Source organism: Tauraco erythrolophus, chromosome Z (assembly GCF_009769465.1).
Source record: "Tauraco erythrolophus isolate bTauEry1 chromosome Z, bTauEry1.pri, whole genome shotgun sequence".
Taxonomy (NCBI): Eukaryota; Metazoa; Chordata; class Aves; order Musophagiformes; family Musophagidae; genus Tauraco; species Tauraco erythrolophus.
The window spans coordinates 53459274-53477984 of record NC_141496.1 but is presented as its reverse complement, the minus strand read 5'-3'; positions in this window follow the sequence as shown (position 1 = coordinate 53477984).

Sequence of the window (18711 nt, the reverse complement as noted above, 5' to 3'; positions counted from 1 at the left end):
CATTCTCAGCCTAGTTAAGGAAGAGCTTACAATTATCACCTCATACAAAGATAATTCCTGTCAAAGAAATTCAAAGTATGTCTGTAATTCATTTTTAGATGTCATAAACTCAGTTATATTCTTTTCAAACTATGTCCTTCTTAGGTTCATGCTTTTTCTAAATCTGTCATTTATTTTAATAAGCATCAAAAGCTCCAATTTTAATTATTCTGATTCAACAACACATGTTATCTCTATTGCTTGACATCTAGATACTCTTAAAATTAGACTGGGCGTATTAATACATTATTCTCATAGATTTTTTTTAAAGCTTTATATATAAAAAAATTTAAAACTCTTATATTCAGTGTAGCTAAGAATGACAGGCAATAAAAGAAAGCACCTAGCCTTTCCTTCATTTTCCTAAAACCATGATGCTTAATAAATTGTCTAGTACAGGTTTTATTTTTGATTTGTCAATACAAATTAAAAAGCATTGGGGAGGTTATAGAAAAAATTTCTTAAGAGTGCCACAAGAATGGCAGGAAATGAGTGTTAGAAATTACTTAAAAATATTACATATGATTATCAAATTATTTGTTTAGACTGCTTCATATCCTATATTTTGATTGTGAGCCACTTTATATACAATATGTTTCACAGGAATTTATAACTCAAAGCCGTCAAACCTTAAGCAAAAGCTTCTCTTTGGAAAGCAGAAAACTTTGTTAACTCTTTTTTTTTAACAGCTATAAGGGAAAATTTGCAAAGAAACAGCACAATAAATACTTGTGCAAAGACACAACAAAGTCAAGAAAAGCTGTACATTCATCCTTTTCATACAGTACATAACGGTAAACTTCACTCAGCTCTTGGCATGGAGAAAAGGTAATGAGCATGTCAATTATTTTCTCAGGTTATGCAGGACAGAGTGAAGATTTATTGCTGTTTTCAGATGTGATAAAGATGATCCGAACTGCCCACAATGTTCATACTCAAACTGCCTTCTTGAATCCAGTTATTCCCTGCCAGAAAAATCCAATTTCAGTGGAGAAATGCTGTGTAATCACAGGTGAGAAATTCTAGGCCACATTGAAGAGCACATATATCACATCCTCATTCCATCTTAGGGTTAGTAGAGTGAAATCAAATTACGTATAGATTGTATAACATGTTAAGTACTTTTGCCATGGTAACAAGCTTTTTAATTGCATGATGGTTGTATATTTGATCTTTGCTCGCAAAACCATGAATGATTTCAGATCAAGTAACGGGCTACAACACAGGTATTAATTCTTTAGATTCATGTAAAGCCATTCTTAGCTGAGTTGCCATAGACTGAATTAGATGTCAGTGCATGAATATTAATATCTTCCTTGTTTTTCTGGGCTGGTTTTTAAACTCATACACAGTAAATACAATTTGTTTCTAGTAAGCAATATGTTGACTAGACTAGGCTCTTCAATGCTTCAAAACTCTGAGCTAGCGTGCTGCAGCACATTGTTTTTCCAGTCTACACACTTCTAACATAAAATAATAGAAGATAATTACTTAATTCTATTAATTAAGCATAATATGTATCTATCAGCATAATAAGATTATGAGGCTTTTTATAATGAAAATGAGTTAGCTCCTTTTAAACATAACACTAAAATTTTGATTGGAAGACATGACAGTGACCTAACATAAAGTCTATGGTTTTCTCCAGTTCCCCAAGAGCAAATGTTAAGACTAGAACACCTACTGACACAAGGACGCATCTTCTCTGAAGCCAAGTATTTCTTCAAGAAGCACTGTAGCAGACAGGTGTATGAAATATTGAGTAGCTTTTGACTGAGCGGAGAGTTAGATAGGGTGATAGTTTCATTTGCTGATTTTTTTTCTGCCTTCAGCGAACTATGAAGTTTTAGACTGTGTGGGTTCCAGATTGTGAGGTATATATTGGCTAGGCAGTGGGCAAAGGAAAAGGAGAGTAAGATGAAAAAGCTGTAAACAAAAAGAAACGGCCGTAGACAAAAAAAAATGTAAATTTCTATTTTGCTTTTCAATCTGACAGAAAGTTTTATATTATGTGACTTTCTCAGGACAGATCACATGCATAATTCCCACCGGGTCATTGCCAGGAATAAGACGGTGAGGGGGGAAAAACTTTATTCTTCTATCAATTTGGTCTATATTTGATGTCCTGAAAACTGGACAACATATTGACAATTCTCCAAGAATTAGAGTCAAGATTTTACCAAATCATTCTGCTGAACAGCTGTTCTAAAATATTCAGATCCTTGAAAAACAGTAGGACGGGAGCTGAGTACAGCTGCTTTAGCAGTGGTCATTCCACAAAATGTAAACCAGTGTATCGGGTGAATCTCAAGTTGTTGCTAACAGCATACCCAAAATCATCTTGGTCAGAGCATGGAAACCTAATTACCTGTGTTAATAGACTGGACTTTTCAATGGCTTCAAAATATGACCCAGTTCCTGTGGCACAAAGGTTCTTCAGTCTGGCAAATATTGTGGCATTCCTGATGCAAATATTGAATGTAATCAGTAGATATTAGTTCTAACAGCTAAGGAAAAATTTACCCTTTTTTTTTTTTTAATTACAGCTCATTTGGGGTTTTTTAACAATTTCTCAAGATATTGCCTGTCCTTTCCTCCAGGTGATCATATTACACACTTACATTATCCATTACTGAATTCTCTTTTTCCTTCTGTTAATGGTTCTTTTTTCCAAACCATTACTCTTCTTCAGACACCACGGATTTGTTAGCATGGCTCTGTCTGTCAGCAAGACTGTAGGAATGTCATAAGCAAGTATTTGCCTGATTTTTCCATTATTTTTCATCCAGAATGTTAACAAAACAGGCTGCAATGTTAGGGGATAGGAGACAGATCTGCCATAACTGACATTCTGCCTAACCCTGAAGAAGAGTGTGACAACACTCAAGAGCGTTCTATACTTACTGCATAGGACATTCTCATTCTTCCAGCAGCAGTGTTTATACACACCAAGAGGAGTTTTGGTCATCTTCTACTTGCAAACTGAAAATTAATCAGCTCTGGTTTTGTATCTGTAATTTCACACCCTTTGGAGATGCACATACATGTTTGTTGTTTGTCGTAATACTTAATAAACCTAAATATTTACCGTGTAATGGTGACCTCTCTTGAACTGCTTTCTTAGGCCACTGCATCTGTTATCAGTTAATGAAACAAGTCATATATATATATATATACGCACATGTGTATATGTAAGTGTGTGTGTGTGTGTGTATGTGTATGCGTGTGTGTATGTGTGTTTAAGACACCACAGAGGTACTCAAAGTGAGCCACCAGTTTCACATCAGAAGCAGGAGAGTTGCATTTGTACAGAGCCATGCTCAGATCAGCAAAGTCCTCCACTTGAAATGCTCTCAAGCTGCTCCTACATCTTTTAACATCACAATTTTCAGAGCTTTTTTTTCCTCCTTAGACATGGCACGTAGACAATACATCCACATGTAGACAGATATGGCAGAGTCTTTCAAATAATAATTGAACGACAACACATGGTAATGACATTGGTGCAGATATTTAGCTCCTACAAGTCATCCTAACAGTGAGTCAAGAAACTCATTTCAGTCAATGCTAAGGTGCCAGCTCTGCCTGTAAACTGTGGGTTTTGGTTCTCCTCCAGCCCTCCTACCTGCTGGAAAAGCAATTGTAACTGGTCTTTTAATTTCCCCAAAAACCATTAGAGATAATCTGGATATAAAGTAGAAGTGTTCTAAACCCAGCAACTTATTGCTGGCTCATCCCATGCAGCAAATTCGGGGGTTTTTTGAGTGTTAAGAAAAAAAAAAAAAAAAAAAAGAAAAGAAAAGAAAAGAAAAGAAAAGAAAAGAAAAGAAAAGAAAAGAAAAGAAAAAAAAAGAAAAGAAAAGAAAAGAAAAGAAAAGAAAAGAAAAGAAAAGAAAAGAAAAGAAAAGAAAAGAAAAGAAAAGAAAAGAAAAGAAAAGAAAAGAAAAGAAAAGAAAAGAAAAGAAAAGAAAAGAAAAGAAAAGAAAAGAAAAGAAAAGAAAAGAAAAGAAAAGAAAAGAAAAGAAAAGAAAAGAAAAGAAAAGAAAAGAAAAGAAAAGCTGCAAGGCTTGCTATGCTGATAAACACACTAACAAAAAAAAAAAAAGACAACAAAACCAAAACTCTTTAATTTTTATGCATAACAATATCTTGTAGTAAAGATTCAAATTCTAAAGCATTAAAAAAACCCAACATTTATTTTCTTCTTCCTCTCTTACTTTTACTTCAAGGGGATTGTGTGACGATATATAAAAATATATTAGATCACAGAATCTATTAGCATGTGATTCTCTTTCAAAATCAAGGATTCAAACAGAGTAAACATCTCACACAAATTAAGGTCAAAATTGAGCCAAGCGACATCAACAGTGAGGTATTTTTGAATGCATATTTGAAGTCAGTCTGCTTGGTTTGTTTATGGTAAAAAATTCACAACCAAATTCAGGAAGAGCAAAGCATGTATACAGATCACTGAGATTTAAAAAAAAAAAAAAAAAAAAAGCCTTTTCAAACACCTGAATGCTTGAATCCCAGATTTTGAAAGCAAATGAGCAAATGAAAACTTGATATCTGCCTGCAGATTTATTAAGCAAATCTATAAAATTTTAGATGTCTATCAAAATATGTAGACCACATCTCAGATCCTTTTTCCTATGAAATAAACCTACTTCAAGAGATAAATTTGGTCTTACTTGTGTGAGAAACTGTGTCCTCCCAAGTCAAGGCATTATAGCATAATTAGCGGAACACTCAATCCGTAGCTTCATGTTAATAAAGGACAGCCAGGCTGAAGAGCACCCCTGAGATGAAATTTCGCCGTCTACAAAAGCCTCATGGCCTGTTGTACATGAGTATAGCAAAACATGCATAGTCATGCTACACAGCACTATTCAAGATGGCTCAAGATTAGCTAATTCAAAACTGAGCTAGTTGTAGCACCAAACGCAATATAGTGCCTCGCCAAGTCCTGACCATTGGTGATTTACCACCCTCAGCTTTGGGCAACGTAGTCCAAGTACCATACATTTGGACTCATGGCTCGGATGCCTGCCCAGAGCAATTTGTCCTGGCTCTCAGATCCCTTCCTAAACACAGTGACCATAAGCGGTATCTAGCCCTCCATTTCACCATACCGTTGCCAGGATCTGTCTACATCCCTGGCAAGATGCAATGCTCCATCCCAAACCTGCAGTTTACCAGGCCTAGATTTCCCTTCGTTTGAGATCTCACAATTCAGCCAAATAGTCCCAGCTTATTTTCCCGCATCAAAAATGGGGAAGATATTCCCAAACATCCCCAGCCTGATTTTTTTCCCAATCATCCTAAGTATCCCTTAACTTAGAGCAAGATTCTTCTCTTTCCCACACCAGTCCACGTCTCACTAGATTCTTTGCCCTAACCTGCTACTCTCTAATATTGTTCCTAAGTTTTGTTCCCTTTCCCTCCGTCTTCTTGAGCCTGGATGACAAACATGGCATCACTCCATGTAGTAGAAAAGGATCATGGTTAAGTTGCCAACATCTCTTCGCCCTAGCAGTCATTTCAGAGAAAATCATTTTAGTCAACGCTCAGACACTGTGTGACAACAGTTTCATGGACTTTCTGGAAAACACTAAGAGCTGGTAAAAACCTTCAGTGAAATAAATTTTCCAGTCTCTCTCGAAAACACCAATTTGAGGCACTTAAAAGACAAACCTGGACAGATTTTAAGAGTTATAGCAAATGTCACGCGCCTGACAAATCCACACTGACACAGTTCAGGCTCCCAGCCCAAACCCAGGAGGTGTGGTAGCATTTTCTAAAACAAACCCATCCATTTCTTTTTTAACGTAGAAGAACAGAAGGTATTTCTCCCTATTCTCATGGTCAGAAACAATTTAGTCATTTGGGATTTCCAGAGAAAAAAAAAAGCCAAAACAATTGTCTAGCATACAAAACCTCAGCCTAATCTTGACAGATAAGCAAATTACAAGCAACCTGAAACAGTCTTGCAAGACGTTAGACAGCTACAGCAATTTCCACAGTTTTAATTCTAAACAGCAAATGTAGTCAGCCACAAGATGGAATCCGAGCAGACATTATGTAGCCTGAAAGATCTCCATGGCACAACAGAATACAGCCATGTAATGACACGCAGACTAGGTCCCAAGACGAGCAAAATAGCTGAATCAACAAAGCATTCAGTATTTTTCCGCACACCTCCTTCGTGACGCACACACACTTTCTGAGGCTTCTGCAGGCAGTGCTGCCACAGTGCCACAGTGCCACAAGCACACCCCAGCACAGCTTTCTGCTTCACCCAGACTCCCATCCATTTTTGTACGCTCTGCAGCGTAGGGGTGAGTCAAAATTAATATTTGTCCTAAGTTCTTAGGATACTGAACGCAGAAAGGCAGGTAATAACAGCCTGCTAGTGGTGACCCTCCTGGCCGTCCCTCCCTTGGGAAATCAACCACTCCAGCTGCATGAGCCACTCTCCACCACCACATCAGCCTCTCCATCGGTCTTGTCTTTTCTTATCTTTCACTCTTCCTTGTGGTGTTTACAAGCTCAGACTTTCTCCAATCTATGGTTACTATGGCCTCAAAGTACCGTATGAGGGACTGAGCCTGCTACAGGCTCCAGAGAGCCTAAGTCACAGCCAACCTCCCCTTCCAGCATGACACTAGCAAGGTCTTCTCAAGCCCACTGTTCATTACTGTTGAAAATTATATAAGAGCAGAAGAAATTCCTCCATTAATCATTCTGCCTTCACAATTTCATTTTTCATGCCAGTCTGTTAGCAGTTGTTTCCCATATTCTGTGCATATAGTAGAAAAAAATGTAATTTGCATTATAAAATTAGACTTATTTCCATTACTGAGTAAGAAAAAAATACAAATAAAATAGTAATAAAATGGATTTTTAAAATGTTTTGTAATTAATGAGCACCAAAGCAAATATAAAAGAGAATGAGGCAACAGATTAAAGCAGCACATTATGTTGACTAGTGTAAGTTCTTAGATAATAAAGAAAATTAATGTCAGCTTGATATTTTAGGGATTTCTTTAAAGTAACTTCATTAGGGTTTTAAAAGACAGTAGAATGGTTGTCTTAGTAGCATCCTTATTAGCATAAGAGAAGTTAAGAAATATTGATAACAACAAAAATATACGATTTCACACTTTTTTCAAAAAATTATGACAGCCCCCAAGACACTCTGTTCTTAATTCCACACGCACTGCTCTTTTAAAAATAAGGGAATTACTGTTTGTAAGGTTACCCTGGTTGCACTCTTCTACTAATTAGGATGAAGTGTTGTGGTTAGTGTGCAGTCTCTGTTAATCCTGCTTAAGCACAGCTCAGTTTGTAATGGGTGCGTTATCCAAGGGCAGTACAAAGTAACCTACAGTTACCCAATTTTTTCAGAAATATTTTCAGCATACAATTAATTACTAAGATAAGCTTCTATCAGGGGAAAATAACAGAGAGGTAATACACTTTGCACAAACTCTTTCAAGGTAAAGTAAAAATTATTTCTCACATACACTGTTATGATTGCTGTTTGATTGCTCAGTAAACACATAAAATACCAGGTGTTATTTGAAGAACTTGATTTAGCATACATAAAATTTCCTACATTATATGTAGGAGGATCATATACCATAATTAGAACTCAAGTTGTGCAGAACTATCATGTAATATTAAGTGCTTATACGGAGTTTAACAGAAAATTTTTAGCAACAAATATTGTAGTTGAGTTCATCTGAGCACTAAACTTCTTTCTATGATTTAAATTTCATTCTTACTTATGCAGAACATTCATCTGATCCATCAAATTTTACTCTTGGATTAGCAGCTAAGCCTTCATAGTCTTCCTACTAGAGAAAATAATTTTTTCTCCTTGGTTTACTGCTTTGAGGTTTGGGAAAGCCGAAAGGACTACAGAAGTGCTTTCCCCAAGAATTCCTTTTTCGTTTTTAAAAATCTCACATCTATATTTCCTTACTTTGTTCTTCCCACAACATCTGTATAATTAGGACTGACAGTTCAATTCTCAATCTTCAACTTTATAAAGTATTGAAAAATAAGAATGTTATTACGACTTGGGAGAAACCAGACTGGAACTGGTAAGCAGAAACACCTTTCATCTGAAGCCCAAGGCTACAGTGAAATGTCCCTTTGATTAGACATGGTGAAACAATAAAAGCCATCACACAAACTACACGCCATGCTGGAAGTCCTTCAGGAATTTTAATTATATGGGCTGATGTTAAACTCCCAAGTGGGAGGACTGACTTGGTTGCAGTTCTCACATTTGTGCACATGCTAAAAGAGATGCAGTAAGAAAAGAATAAGACAAGACAAATCAGAAAAGACAGCTGGAGTAACTCTGAGGAAAGTGAGAAAAGAGTTCTGGTGCTGAATATTGGTTGACTTAGATGTGGAACTATGAGAAAAATTGAACTATTAATTAACTGTTTCCTGATGTTTGATCCCTTCATGTTTAGAGGCACTCAATTGTATTTATTTTTTTCAAATGAAAATACCGACTACATCACCAGTTCCTCTTAGCCAAGAAAGTATTCGACCACATCTTCTAGGCTATGTGTGAGATCAGATTTTTAAAGTCTTCTCTCCTCATGACTTTTAAGACCCTCTCTGGAGCAAAGTGAAGGTCAAGTCACATAAAACAACAGCTGCCAAGTAGTTCCCTAACTCTTTGATGTCTATGAACCAGAAGTAATGGTGTGAAGAACACAGAAGAAAGTGTCAATGCAGAAAGGGGAACCTCTCCAGAGAGCAGAGTGCTGGTCTGTAAGAGACGATTGAAATTAACAAACCAGAAATAACAGGATGCGAGTTTTCACTTTTTCACATTTTCACAAATCTAAAGTCTGAAATTATCCCATTATAGAAAACAGTTCAATGTAGCCCAAGTAAAGTGAAAATCAAACAAACCCGTTTTGGATATCAGAAGGAATGACACTGGAACTCTGAAATGTTACCTTTTCGGAATTTGAAATACCATTGAGGATATAAAATCTGTGCATTAGAAAGATATTGCAAGTTTTCAAGTGTTCACAACAATTCAAGATTTAAGACAGGTTTTCCTTACATGGGCATAATGCAGTACAAAACAGTACATCAATGGATCGTATTTTGTGATTAGAAACCTCCAAACTCTCTGCAAAGTGCTTTCTGTCATGATACAAGGAATTACTGTCAAGTAAGAAAAGGTGTTCACGTACTCAATCTCCATCTTTTTTTCTGCTGCAAAGTCCAATATATCTTACCCCTCAACAAAAGAGAAACGCTGTTTTGTGTACAATCTCCTTCCTCACAGGGACTTTCTGTGCCCAGCATTTCTAACAGACATAGACATTAACAGGCTCCAAGGCTTGGTCGGAATGCTGTAAACTGCAGCTAGTTTACCTGGTGGCACTTGTTCTTTGTGGTCTATTTCTAATCTCTCCTGCCAGATTCTTTGCTCAAATCCCCTCCAAATTCCAAACAGTAGTTTTCTGTTAGCTTGCCTTTTCAACATGCAGTCTTCTCTCCAGTGTGCCCCAAAACATCTCCTTCACTTTTTTTTCGCTTTTGGCTGTTTCTTTCCCCCACTAGGAACTCCTACACCCTGCTGCTGATTTCCAACCATCTTTCTCCCACAACACAGCATATACTTTTCCAGAAAATGACAGTGACATGATACAAATAGCCTCCTCCTGGTCAGTGCATCCTCTTTAAAAAAACCTGTTGAATACTCTTGTGATAAAGCCCAAAGAAGCCTAAGCAGTTCGTTTTTAACTATATGAAAAAAATAGTCATAGAAATGTCAGCTTGATTTTCTACAAGCTATGACCATGTCTAAGACTAAAACCAGATGATCACTTGTGATCATGTTGGCATGTTTTAACAAGGCCATTATTTCACAAAAGGCTTAAATCACTGACCTAAGTAGCTCAGATTAAGTACTTAATCAGTATGATCTCAACCTATCCATGTTCGTTCAAAACATGTTAGGAGAGTTTTGACAAAACAGTTGCTTGACAAGTACTTTCTTCCAGCACATGTTGCCTCTTCTCCCACGAGCATCATGGTGTTACTTGTGTTTTTGCATAACTTACAGGAACGCAGCCATGGGCTTATGGCTGATATAGATCTACTAGTGCAGTCAGGTGACCTACTAATGCATAGATATGGTATTAATAAGCATAGACTCATATAGCCTATATTATCACCCTTACACCAAACTGCAGTGGTAAAGCATTGCACACTATTGTGCATTGCAACACAACTAAAACCAAATTATATCAGCAAAAGGGACTGTCTGTTTGTGCCATCAAACTAAACTCAGAAAAGTTTTACAACAATATAAGTCAATGTCATTACTTTTCTAATTTACAGCTGTTTTAAGGCCAATGTTGAAACACTAGGAAGAAGAAACCCACAAATATTTCTTGGAACTGTATATTGTTTTTGTTAGTACATTTGTATAGAACATGTATTTCTAATGTTTTCCCATGTCATCATACAATAAACATTATACAATAAACATCATGTAATCATTAAAGTCTACCAGAAACAAGTTCTAACAAAGGCAAGAAATAGGCAACAGCTAAAGATGAGATTCTACTTTGATTTTGCACACTAAATATAACAACTAAATATTTCATGAAAGAAGCTTAGAAAAACGTGCTGATGGTACAAGCATACCTAGAAAATGGAAATGAAACCAACAAACAATTAAAGAAATTCACAGTATACTGCTAACAGGGAGCCAAAAGGAACAAACTGTTCTACTAGTGCAACAAATGCAAATAGTTAGTACACCATTAACTGCTAGCCCTATTATAATATTATAGCTTTCTGTGCTCTTGATACAAATTGATCCTAGTTATTTGAGCATCCTTCACAGAGCTCACATAAAATAGTGTGGAAAATGGAGGACTGTAAAATGATAATGTGATAATTCAAAGCATCTGTGACTGAAGATGCATAAATAACAGTCAAACAGCTTAGAAACACGGGCTGCCAAGCAGCTCTGAAGCCTGGAGAGAAGAGAGGAGGAAAAATCTCAAAAATACGACATCATCTTTTTTATTTTTTCCCCCATAGTAGGGACTTAAATGTTCTGATTACAGCTCTACTCCCACAAGTCTGAGAGCACATTACACTTTAAGCAAGTGAAAAAAGTCACTGAAGTAAAAATAATGGGTTCACTAACCTAGGCATCACGTAATCAAGAGGTGAAAGGAAGAATTGTAAGCCTAACACCAGTTCTGTCCAACTAAAAACATCTTATCTTAGAATACCACATATACAGCTTATGTAAGTATGAATTGGGTTTATGCTGCAAGGTTTTGGTAGTGGGGGAGCTGCAGGGGTGGGCGTCTGTGAGAAGATGCCAGAAGCTGCTGCCACTGGCCAAACCTGAGCCCATCAGCAGCATTGGTAGCACCTCTATAGTAACGCATTTAAGAAAGGGTAAAAAACTCTGTGCAACAGCAGCTGGCAGAGAGGAGTGAGCAAAACAGTGTGAGAAACTGTCCTGCAAACACCCAGGTCAGGGGAGAAGGAGGGGGAGGAGATGCTTCTGGAGCCAGGGTACAGATTTCTCTTTAGTCCGTGGTAAAGACTATGGTGAGGCAGGCTGTGCCTCTGCAGCCCATGGAGGTCCACAGTGGAGCAGAGATCCACCTGCAGCCCATGAAGGACCTCACGCCAGAGCAGGTGGATACACCCTGAAGGAAGCTGTGACCCAGTGGGGAGCCTACACTGGAGCAGGCTCCTTGCAAGTCCTGTGGCCTGTGGAGAGAAGCCCAAGCAGGAGAGGAGCCCAAGCAGGAGCAGGTTTGCTGGCAGGACTCGTGACCCCATGGGTGATCCACGCTGGAGCAGTCTGTTCCTGAAGGACTGCACTCCATGGAAGGGTCCCACGCTGGAGCAGTTCATGAAGAACTGTAGCCCATGGGAAAGACCCACATTGGTGAAGTTCATGGAGGGCTGTCTCCTGTGGGTGGTGGCCCACACAGGAGCAAAAGAAGAGCATGAGGAGGAAGATGTAGCAGAGATGAAGTGCTATCAACTGACCACAATCTCCAATCCCTGTCCCCCTGTGCTGTTTAGGGGGAGGAGGTAGAAGAATTGGGAGTGAAGCTGAGCCTGGGAAGAAGGGAGGGGTGGGAGGGAGGTGTTTTTTAGGTTTGTCCTTATTCTCATTATCTTATTCTGATTTTGACTGATAATAAATTAAATTAATTTCCCCAAGTCAAGTCCATTTTGCCTGTGACAGTAATTGGTAAGTGACTTGCCTGTCCTTATCTTGACCCGCAAGCTTTTCCTCACATTTTTCTCCCTTGTGTTGTTGATGGAGCAGAAGTGACACACTGGCTTGGTGAGCACTTGGCAGCTAGCCAAAGTCAACACACCACAAAGTAATATCAGTGCAATGTAATTAGACCTTCGTAAAACACCTAACATAACGTAACACCACAAAAATTCCAAATTAAGAAACTAGAAGACTATAAAATACTGTGACAGATATTAAACAGATGAAAAAATGAATGACAGCTCATAATGTCACAGAGAAAACATCACATGTAGAAATGCCTCGTCTAGGATTGCATGAAACCACAGTGTTTGCCTGCTGCCGCAGAGACCACTGCTACAGTCTGTGTGTTACGTTATTCCAAACTGAAGCAATATGAGAACACAGTAAATATTTACACAACAGCGCATCATCCTGGGAAACTGCAACTCCAAATAGGACTTGCGAATCACGATAGGTAAAAAGCTGAACATCCATTATTAGGTCAAGAGGATAAGTGTTCTTCTTGATTGGATTAACAGAGAAATCCCGAGGACCTCAATCATCTACCCCAAGCACTCTACAACTACACTGAAATTTGGTGTCAACACTTAAAGATGAAAGTTGTTATATGAAAGAGAACTTGAAAAAGCCACCAAAAAAAAAAATAAAGTTGTAAAGCACGCTTTACGAGAAAATGCAGAATTTTGATTACCTTCTTTACTTCTCAAACAGAAGGGTAGAAGGTGATAAGTACCTAACAAAACTTACATAATCTCCATGTAGCATAAGAAACATAAACATAACATCATAAAGTGGGTGGAAGCTGAAGCTGTTTTAAGTCACATCACACATTACAAAATAGGGTTACGAATTATAGCAGAATCTCCCTGATTGGCCATTTTAACTGAAGATCAGCTCTTTTCCCCTATTATTTAAATTCTAATTCAGAAAATTACTTTAGTCTACACTGACAACAGTTCAGACTAGATGATCAAATTTTCCAAGGTCTTACAGGCTGCAAATCTATAAAATAAAGCATGTGTCAGTGTTGGCAGCTTTGAGTTTTCAATATGCTAACATTTAGGATCTCCCAAAAAGTGGAAGAATGTGCTAAGAAAATAGCTATTTATTTCAAGACATTTTCATATAACCTTTTCTGAAGGATGCTACATGCAGATCTGCCAAATATATCTTCCTCCTTGGTTTTTTTTTAGACAAACTTAACAATACAGGCTTTCACAATACCAAATACGTTTCATTTAATTTGCAGTTCTTGCTCATCTAAAAGCATAAAAAGCTGCAAAGATTTTGTCTCTAGAAAGAGGTTTATCAAAATTCCACTGCGAAATATTGTACTCTCATTTTTTTCCTGGCTTTTTTCCCTTCCTATTGTTACAGGCCCTCAAAAAGAGGAAGAACAGTCAGAGTGAGGTTTCTGTATCGGTCAGAAGGTGATGGTTTCTATATCAGCAAGAGGCAGTGAGCAAAGATTCGGAAACGAGGGGGAAACGTGCCAGCTGCAGGTTGCTCTGATAGGAAATAAGAAAGAGTAGAGATGGACGAAACTGCTCCTGGGACTGCTCAAGATGCTGCTTGGCACGTCCTGCTGCTGCTCCAGCTGGACAGAGCCTGGCATGAGCAAATCCACCAAAATACTGAGAGCAGATAAAATGCATGCAGTTCAAATGAAAAGGACCAGAATTTAACAATATTCACCTCTAGGTTCAACCAAGGTATGAATGAGCCTTTTCTGCAAGGCAAGTATCTTCATTACTTCTTAAAGAAACCTTGACAGGCTAATGGTCCCTTTTATATGCTTTTAAATGTGTTTAAATTTACATCATGAGCTTGGAATTTTCTTTTTAAAGTTATAAAATGAAATATAAAGCAGAAAACACTCCCTTCCTAGTACAAGAGAATTATTACAGGAATATGGTGCTGGTCAAATAGTTAAGTAAAAAGCAAAATTTAACAGCTCTCCCACTGTTAAAGTCAGCATACAAAATAAATTAGGCTCTGCTTGGTCTCACGAGTTGAAAAAAGAAATCTGACAAAGATAAAAGCAGCTGCAGGTCAGATCTCTTCTGCCCAACTTCAAGCCCTTCCTGCCCTCTTGTAGTTGTTTAGATGGATGATCTTCAAAGCTCTGTGAGGGCTTTAAAAGACGGTATCTTGCTGGGTAGCACAGAATAAACAAATTTTTTCCTGGCTTATTATATTGATGGGGGATACCATCTGGGAGCAATACTTATAATCCCACTAAAATGAATGAGCCAACTTTGACGAAGCTGTTTACACGAGTGAGAATATTCACAGGCACTACTTGCAAGATAAGGCAGAGAATCAACACTGACACAGAGAAGGCAGCTCGTGATGGCCAAGGATATAATTTTTAAAGACAAGCCAGAAGACAGTAGAGATTACAAAGACTAATACCTACTTAACAAAAGGTGAAAACTAAAGAAAACTTAAAGTCTTAGCAAGAAACTGATTGCAGCAAAATTTTTAAGTCCCCCAAGAGCCAATAAACACACACACACAAATATTTGGAAGGAGATCAAGTTTCATTTATAAGGCAATGAAACCAAAATAAAAAAGGCAAAAGGATGAAGCCTCTAGACTCCTAAAATACTTTTCATGGTTCAGAGAGGTTATCCTTCCTGAAGCAGTCCACTCTGCCATTGATCAAAAGCTACACACACATTCACTCTTCAGCTCGAGGAGTAAAGGGTCACCGGGCTACAGCTGATTGATATTCTTCACTCTCTCCTGCAAAAATCCAATCTCCTCAGAAAAATATGGCTGACATTTAGAGTATACACATACTGTGGTATTTGCTAAGGTTTTAAACAGTTATGAGTCTCAAATTCTGAGAAGGTGGCTTTTTTTTTTTTTCTCCAAATGCCTGATTAACAGAGAGAAGAAAAGCTGTATTCTGAAAACTCCTGGACACACTTAATGCATTCCAGGTCTCACCTATTATACAAAGGAAAACTAATTGCTGCAGCCTTCCAAGTTCAGAGCCACGTCCTTCCCCCTCCGCGCAGCAGTTTAAAAGGGCAGATGCTGAGAAGCACTTCACACCCTGGGACTTGACTGTCAAATCTGAGACTTGGAAAGGAGCCAGAGGTAAAGTGGGAAGACACTGCATGGCTCCTCTTTAAGTTTTAGGAATTTCATCTTTTCTTTCATGCGGCTTTGGGTAGCTTCCCTGACAGAGGCAAGCAGTAGAAAGGTCAGGGTTTTTTTCCTGCAACATTGACATTCAAAAAAGAATAGTTAGACACTTAGCTTCACTTTTCTTCAGTGGCTGTAAAGCTATTTTATGTAGCATACAAAGCATTTTCAATCTATTTAAAGAAAGCTTTCAATAAGAAGATCTCTTAAACATTGCAAATTGTTACACTGTATCGTTAAATTGAGCCTCATGAGACTAAAGCCATGGAATTGTAAATCTGTAATGTCCAGAACAGGAAAAACAGTCAGCCTGAAAGAGGCAGGGATGCAAAGCTGGCTTCCCTAAGTGTGGACAGTGGCAGCTATTGTAGCTTCTGCTTCGTTCCCAATTATATTCCTTCAAGCACGGTCCCACAGGGAGCATTAATTACAGTGTATTCATCACAGCCAACAGAGAAGGAGCATGTCATGAAATATCAGGTTTGAGAGGGAAGGGAAAAAAGAGAGAAAATAGATGTATACTGTGGCCATGAATTTTAAGACTTTGCTATCAGAGAGAGATGGAGTTCACGTTAGGAGATAACTAAATGCAATCACACTTCTTCTCCAAGCTGCTCCTCAGAACTTGATCATGCACCTCACCAGTTTTCCCCTCTCTGTCCCATTTTTTTTTACTGTTCTTTTTAGACACTTTTTTTTGTCTCTATTGCTTTCAATTTTGTTTCCTGTTTACTTACTCTGACTGCTTTATTTCAGTTTATTTAAACAAAAGACTGTTGTAGCATCATAGATCTAGATATCCCCATTATAAAAGCACAGACTAAAACCAATCTACAACCTTCTGGTTTTAAATCCAAGGAGGGATGTTGTTTAAGGTTCCTAGATAGTTATGTAATAATTCAGGGAGTAAGACACCATGTTTATAAACCTCCTGCTAATCTATAACTTGAAACTGATCAAGAGATGATTAAAATCTGAAGATCATTTCTGTTTGACTACATTTTTTAGGTTCCACAGAACTTTTTCTCTTACAGATGTGACTTCACAACATAGTATGATCATTTACAGGGAATGCAAGGACAGAGACATCTTGTGGTAATAGCATGAGGTATGCAAACAAATGCATTTTTATATACTGAAAATGCCCTTTAGGTACATGAAATAAGCTGAGTTTACTACAACTGTTAAAAGTAATTTAAAAAAAAATCCTTTCAAATTCAAATATCAAAATGTTTAACTGATAAAAAAGTTTATGATTTTAAAGAATTGTTTGGAGGTTTCATTGACCAAAGCAACATTATTGAACTTGTATATATAGTTTAAAAATAAAAAAAAAAAAAAGAACAAAAACCTTTTAAAAAACATACAGTTCTAATTGCAGTAAACAAAACACAAACAGTTTCTATAATTTCAAATTACCTAGAAAAAAAAATTTAATCAAACAAATGTAAACGAAATCACTGTCTCCTTACAGAAGAATACTTCAAAAAATGCCTAGTAGAGGGAAATTACATGGTGCACCTAAGTTGCAGCAAGGAGAAGTAAGGACAGATGTTGTTTCTCCCTGTGGTGGTCTCTAAAAAAGACTAGGTCAGCATTAGAAGCGATGACTAGAAGTGGCACAGGTATATCAAAACATATATCAAGTGTGGACTCTCCTCCAGTGGGTGGTCTCCATGCTAGATTTCAGCTTTCCGTTTCTTCATCTTAAAAAAAAGGTGTTTCTTATCATCTCTGTGAAACATTTGGAATTTCTGCTGACAGCATTATCCTCTACTTTCAATACAAATGGGATTCAGAGCACTATGAAAAACCTCTTTTCACTGTTAAGAGGCTCCAGTGAGGTTTAGTAGGCAAAAATGGATAAATTAAGAAAGACATTATTTATACCGATCCATGACAACATTGAATATCCTAGAAATGGGAATGATTACAGCACTTGTAAATCTCTAGAAATCTAAATGAGCCTATCCTATTGGTAAATAAATGCCATTGATCAACATTCTTTTCAGTGAAAGGAAAAAAATAAATATACTAAACTTGGAGGATTACAGGAAAACTTTTCAGTGCTATAAAATGAATGGCTGAGGAGTCATGAGATTCAGAGAGGTTAAACACTTCAGCTATGATCACAAACCAAGGTCAGACACCAGCTTTGGAAAAACGTCTGACACTCCAAGCTGCAGCTTTTAACAGCAGATGACATAGTCTTATATAGGCATATTACCCTTTAGTTTACTGGCATGAAAGCACCCATGCATGAGATGCTAATTGGTACAAGTTACCATAAAAATAGAAAGGACTATCTCCAAAAATATTTGAAACAGATGTTGAGAGCAACATAAGATATAGGACTATATTGCCCTCTGGAATGTGAGAAAACAAATCTGCTAGTATTTTCAAATAGAGCACTAAATTCCTGTGACTGGATTTACCACACCTTATCAAAACCAGATCTCTTGCGTGATACCAGATTAAAGATGAACAATATTGGGTCTGACACACAGGATGAGGCTGCAGAGTGACAATGGAGGAAATTGCTATTAACTGGTCTGGAAGACATCACAGGCTCTTTTGCCAGCTCTCTAGAAATTCAGATATTTATGGAACAGGGAACATACAGCACAGGAATTGTGCTGCTCTTATTGCCATTATTTTTTATTAATATTATTTCCTGTCTTCTGAAGACCAAAAATCGTGGCCTAATGCAGTGCTTCAAAGATTGCAGAGGAGGGAGAAAACAGATACAGTCAAGATCACTCATTTCTGCTTTCATGAAATTTTACCACAGGTATTTATATTTTAAAAAATACTGTTAAAGGAAGCATTCTGGTTTACCTCTAACCAGGAGATATGCATTTTTCGTATCAACAGCTTGATAGCTTGACAATCTTAACCCAATTACGAGTACAGCTTCAACTCAGAACACACAAACTGATTTTTTTAAAATCAAATATAACAGCTTCAAAAAAAGACAAAACTTCGTAAAGGGAAGGCAACCATCCTGACACCTATTTCAGGCTGAAACTATGATAACAAGGAAGAATGTAACATAACAAAAAGTCCTGAAATTTACCATCGAAGAGATAATTAGTAAGGAAACAAAGACAAACTAAACACCGCACTTGTGACACAAGCATTTTTTGGAGTCGTGCTCTCCTTCTCTCTCACAATGTTTTTTAGCTAAACCACAGCTTTCACCT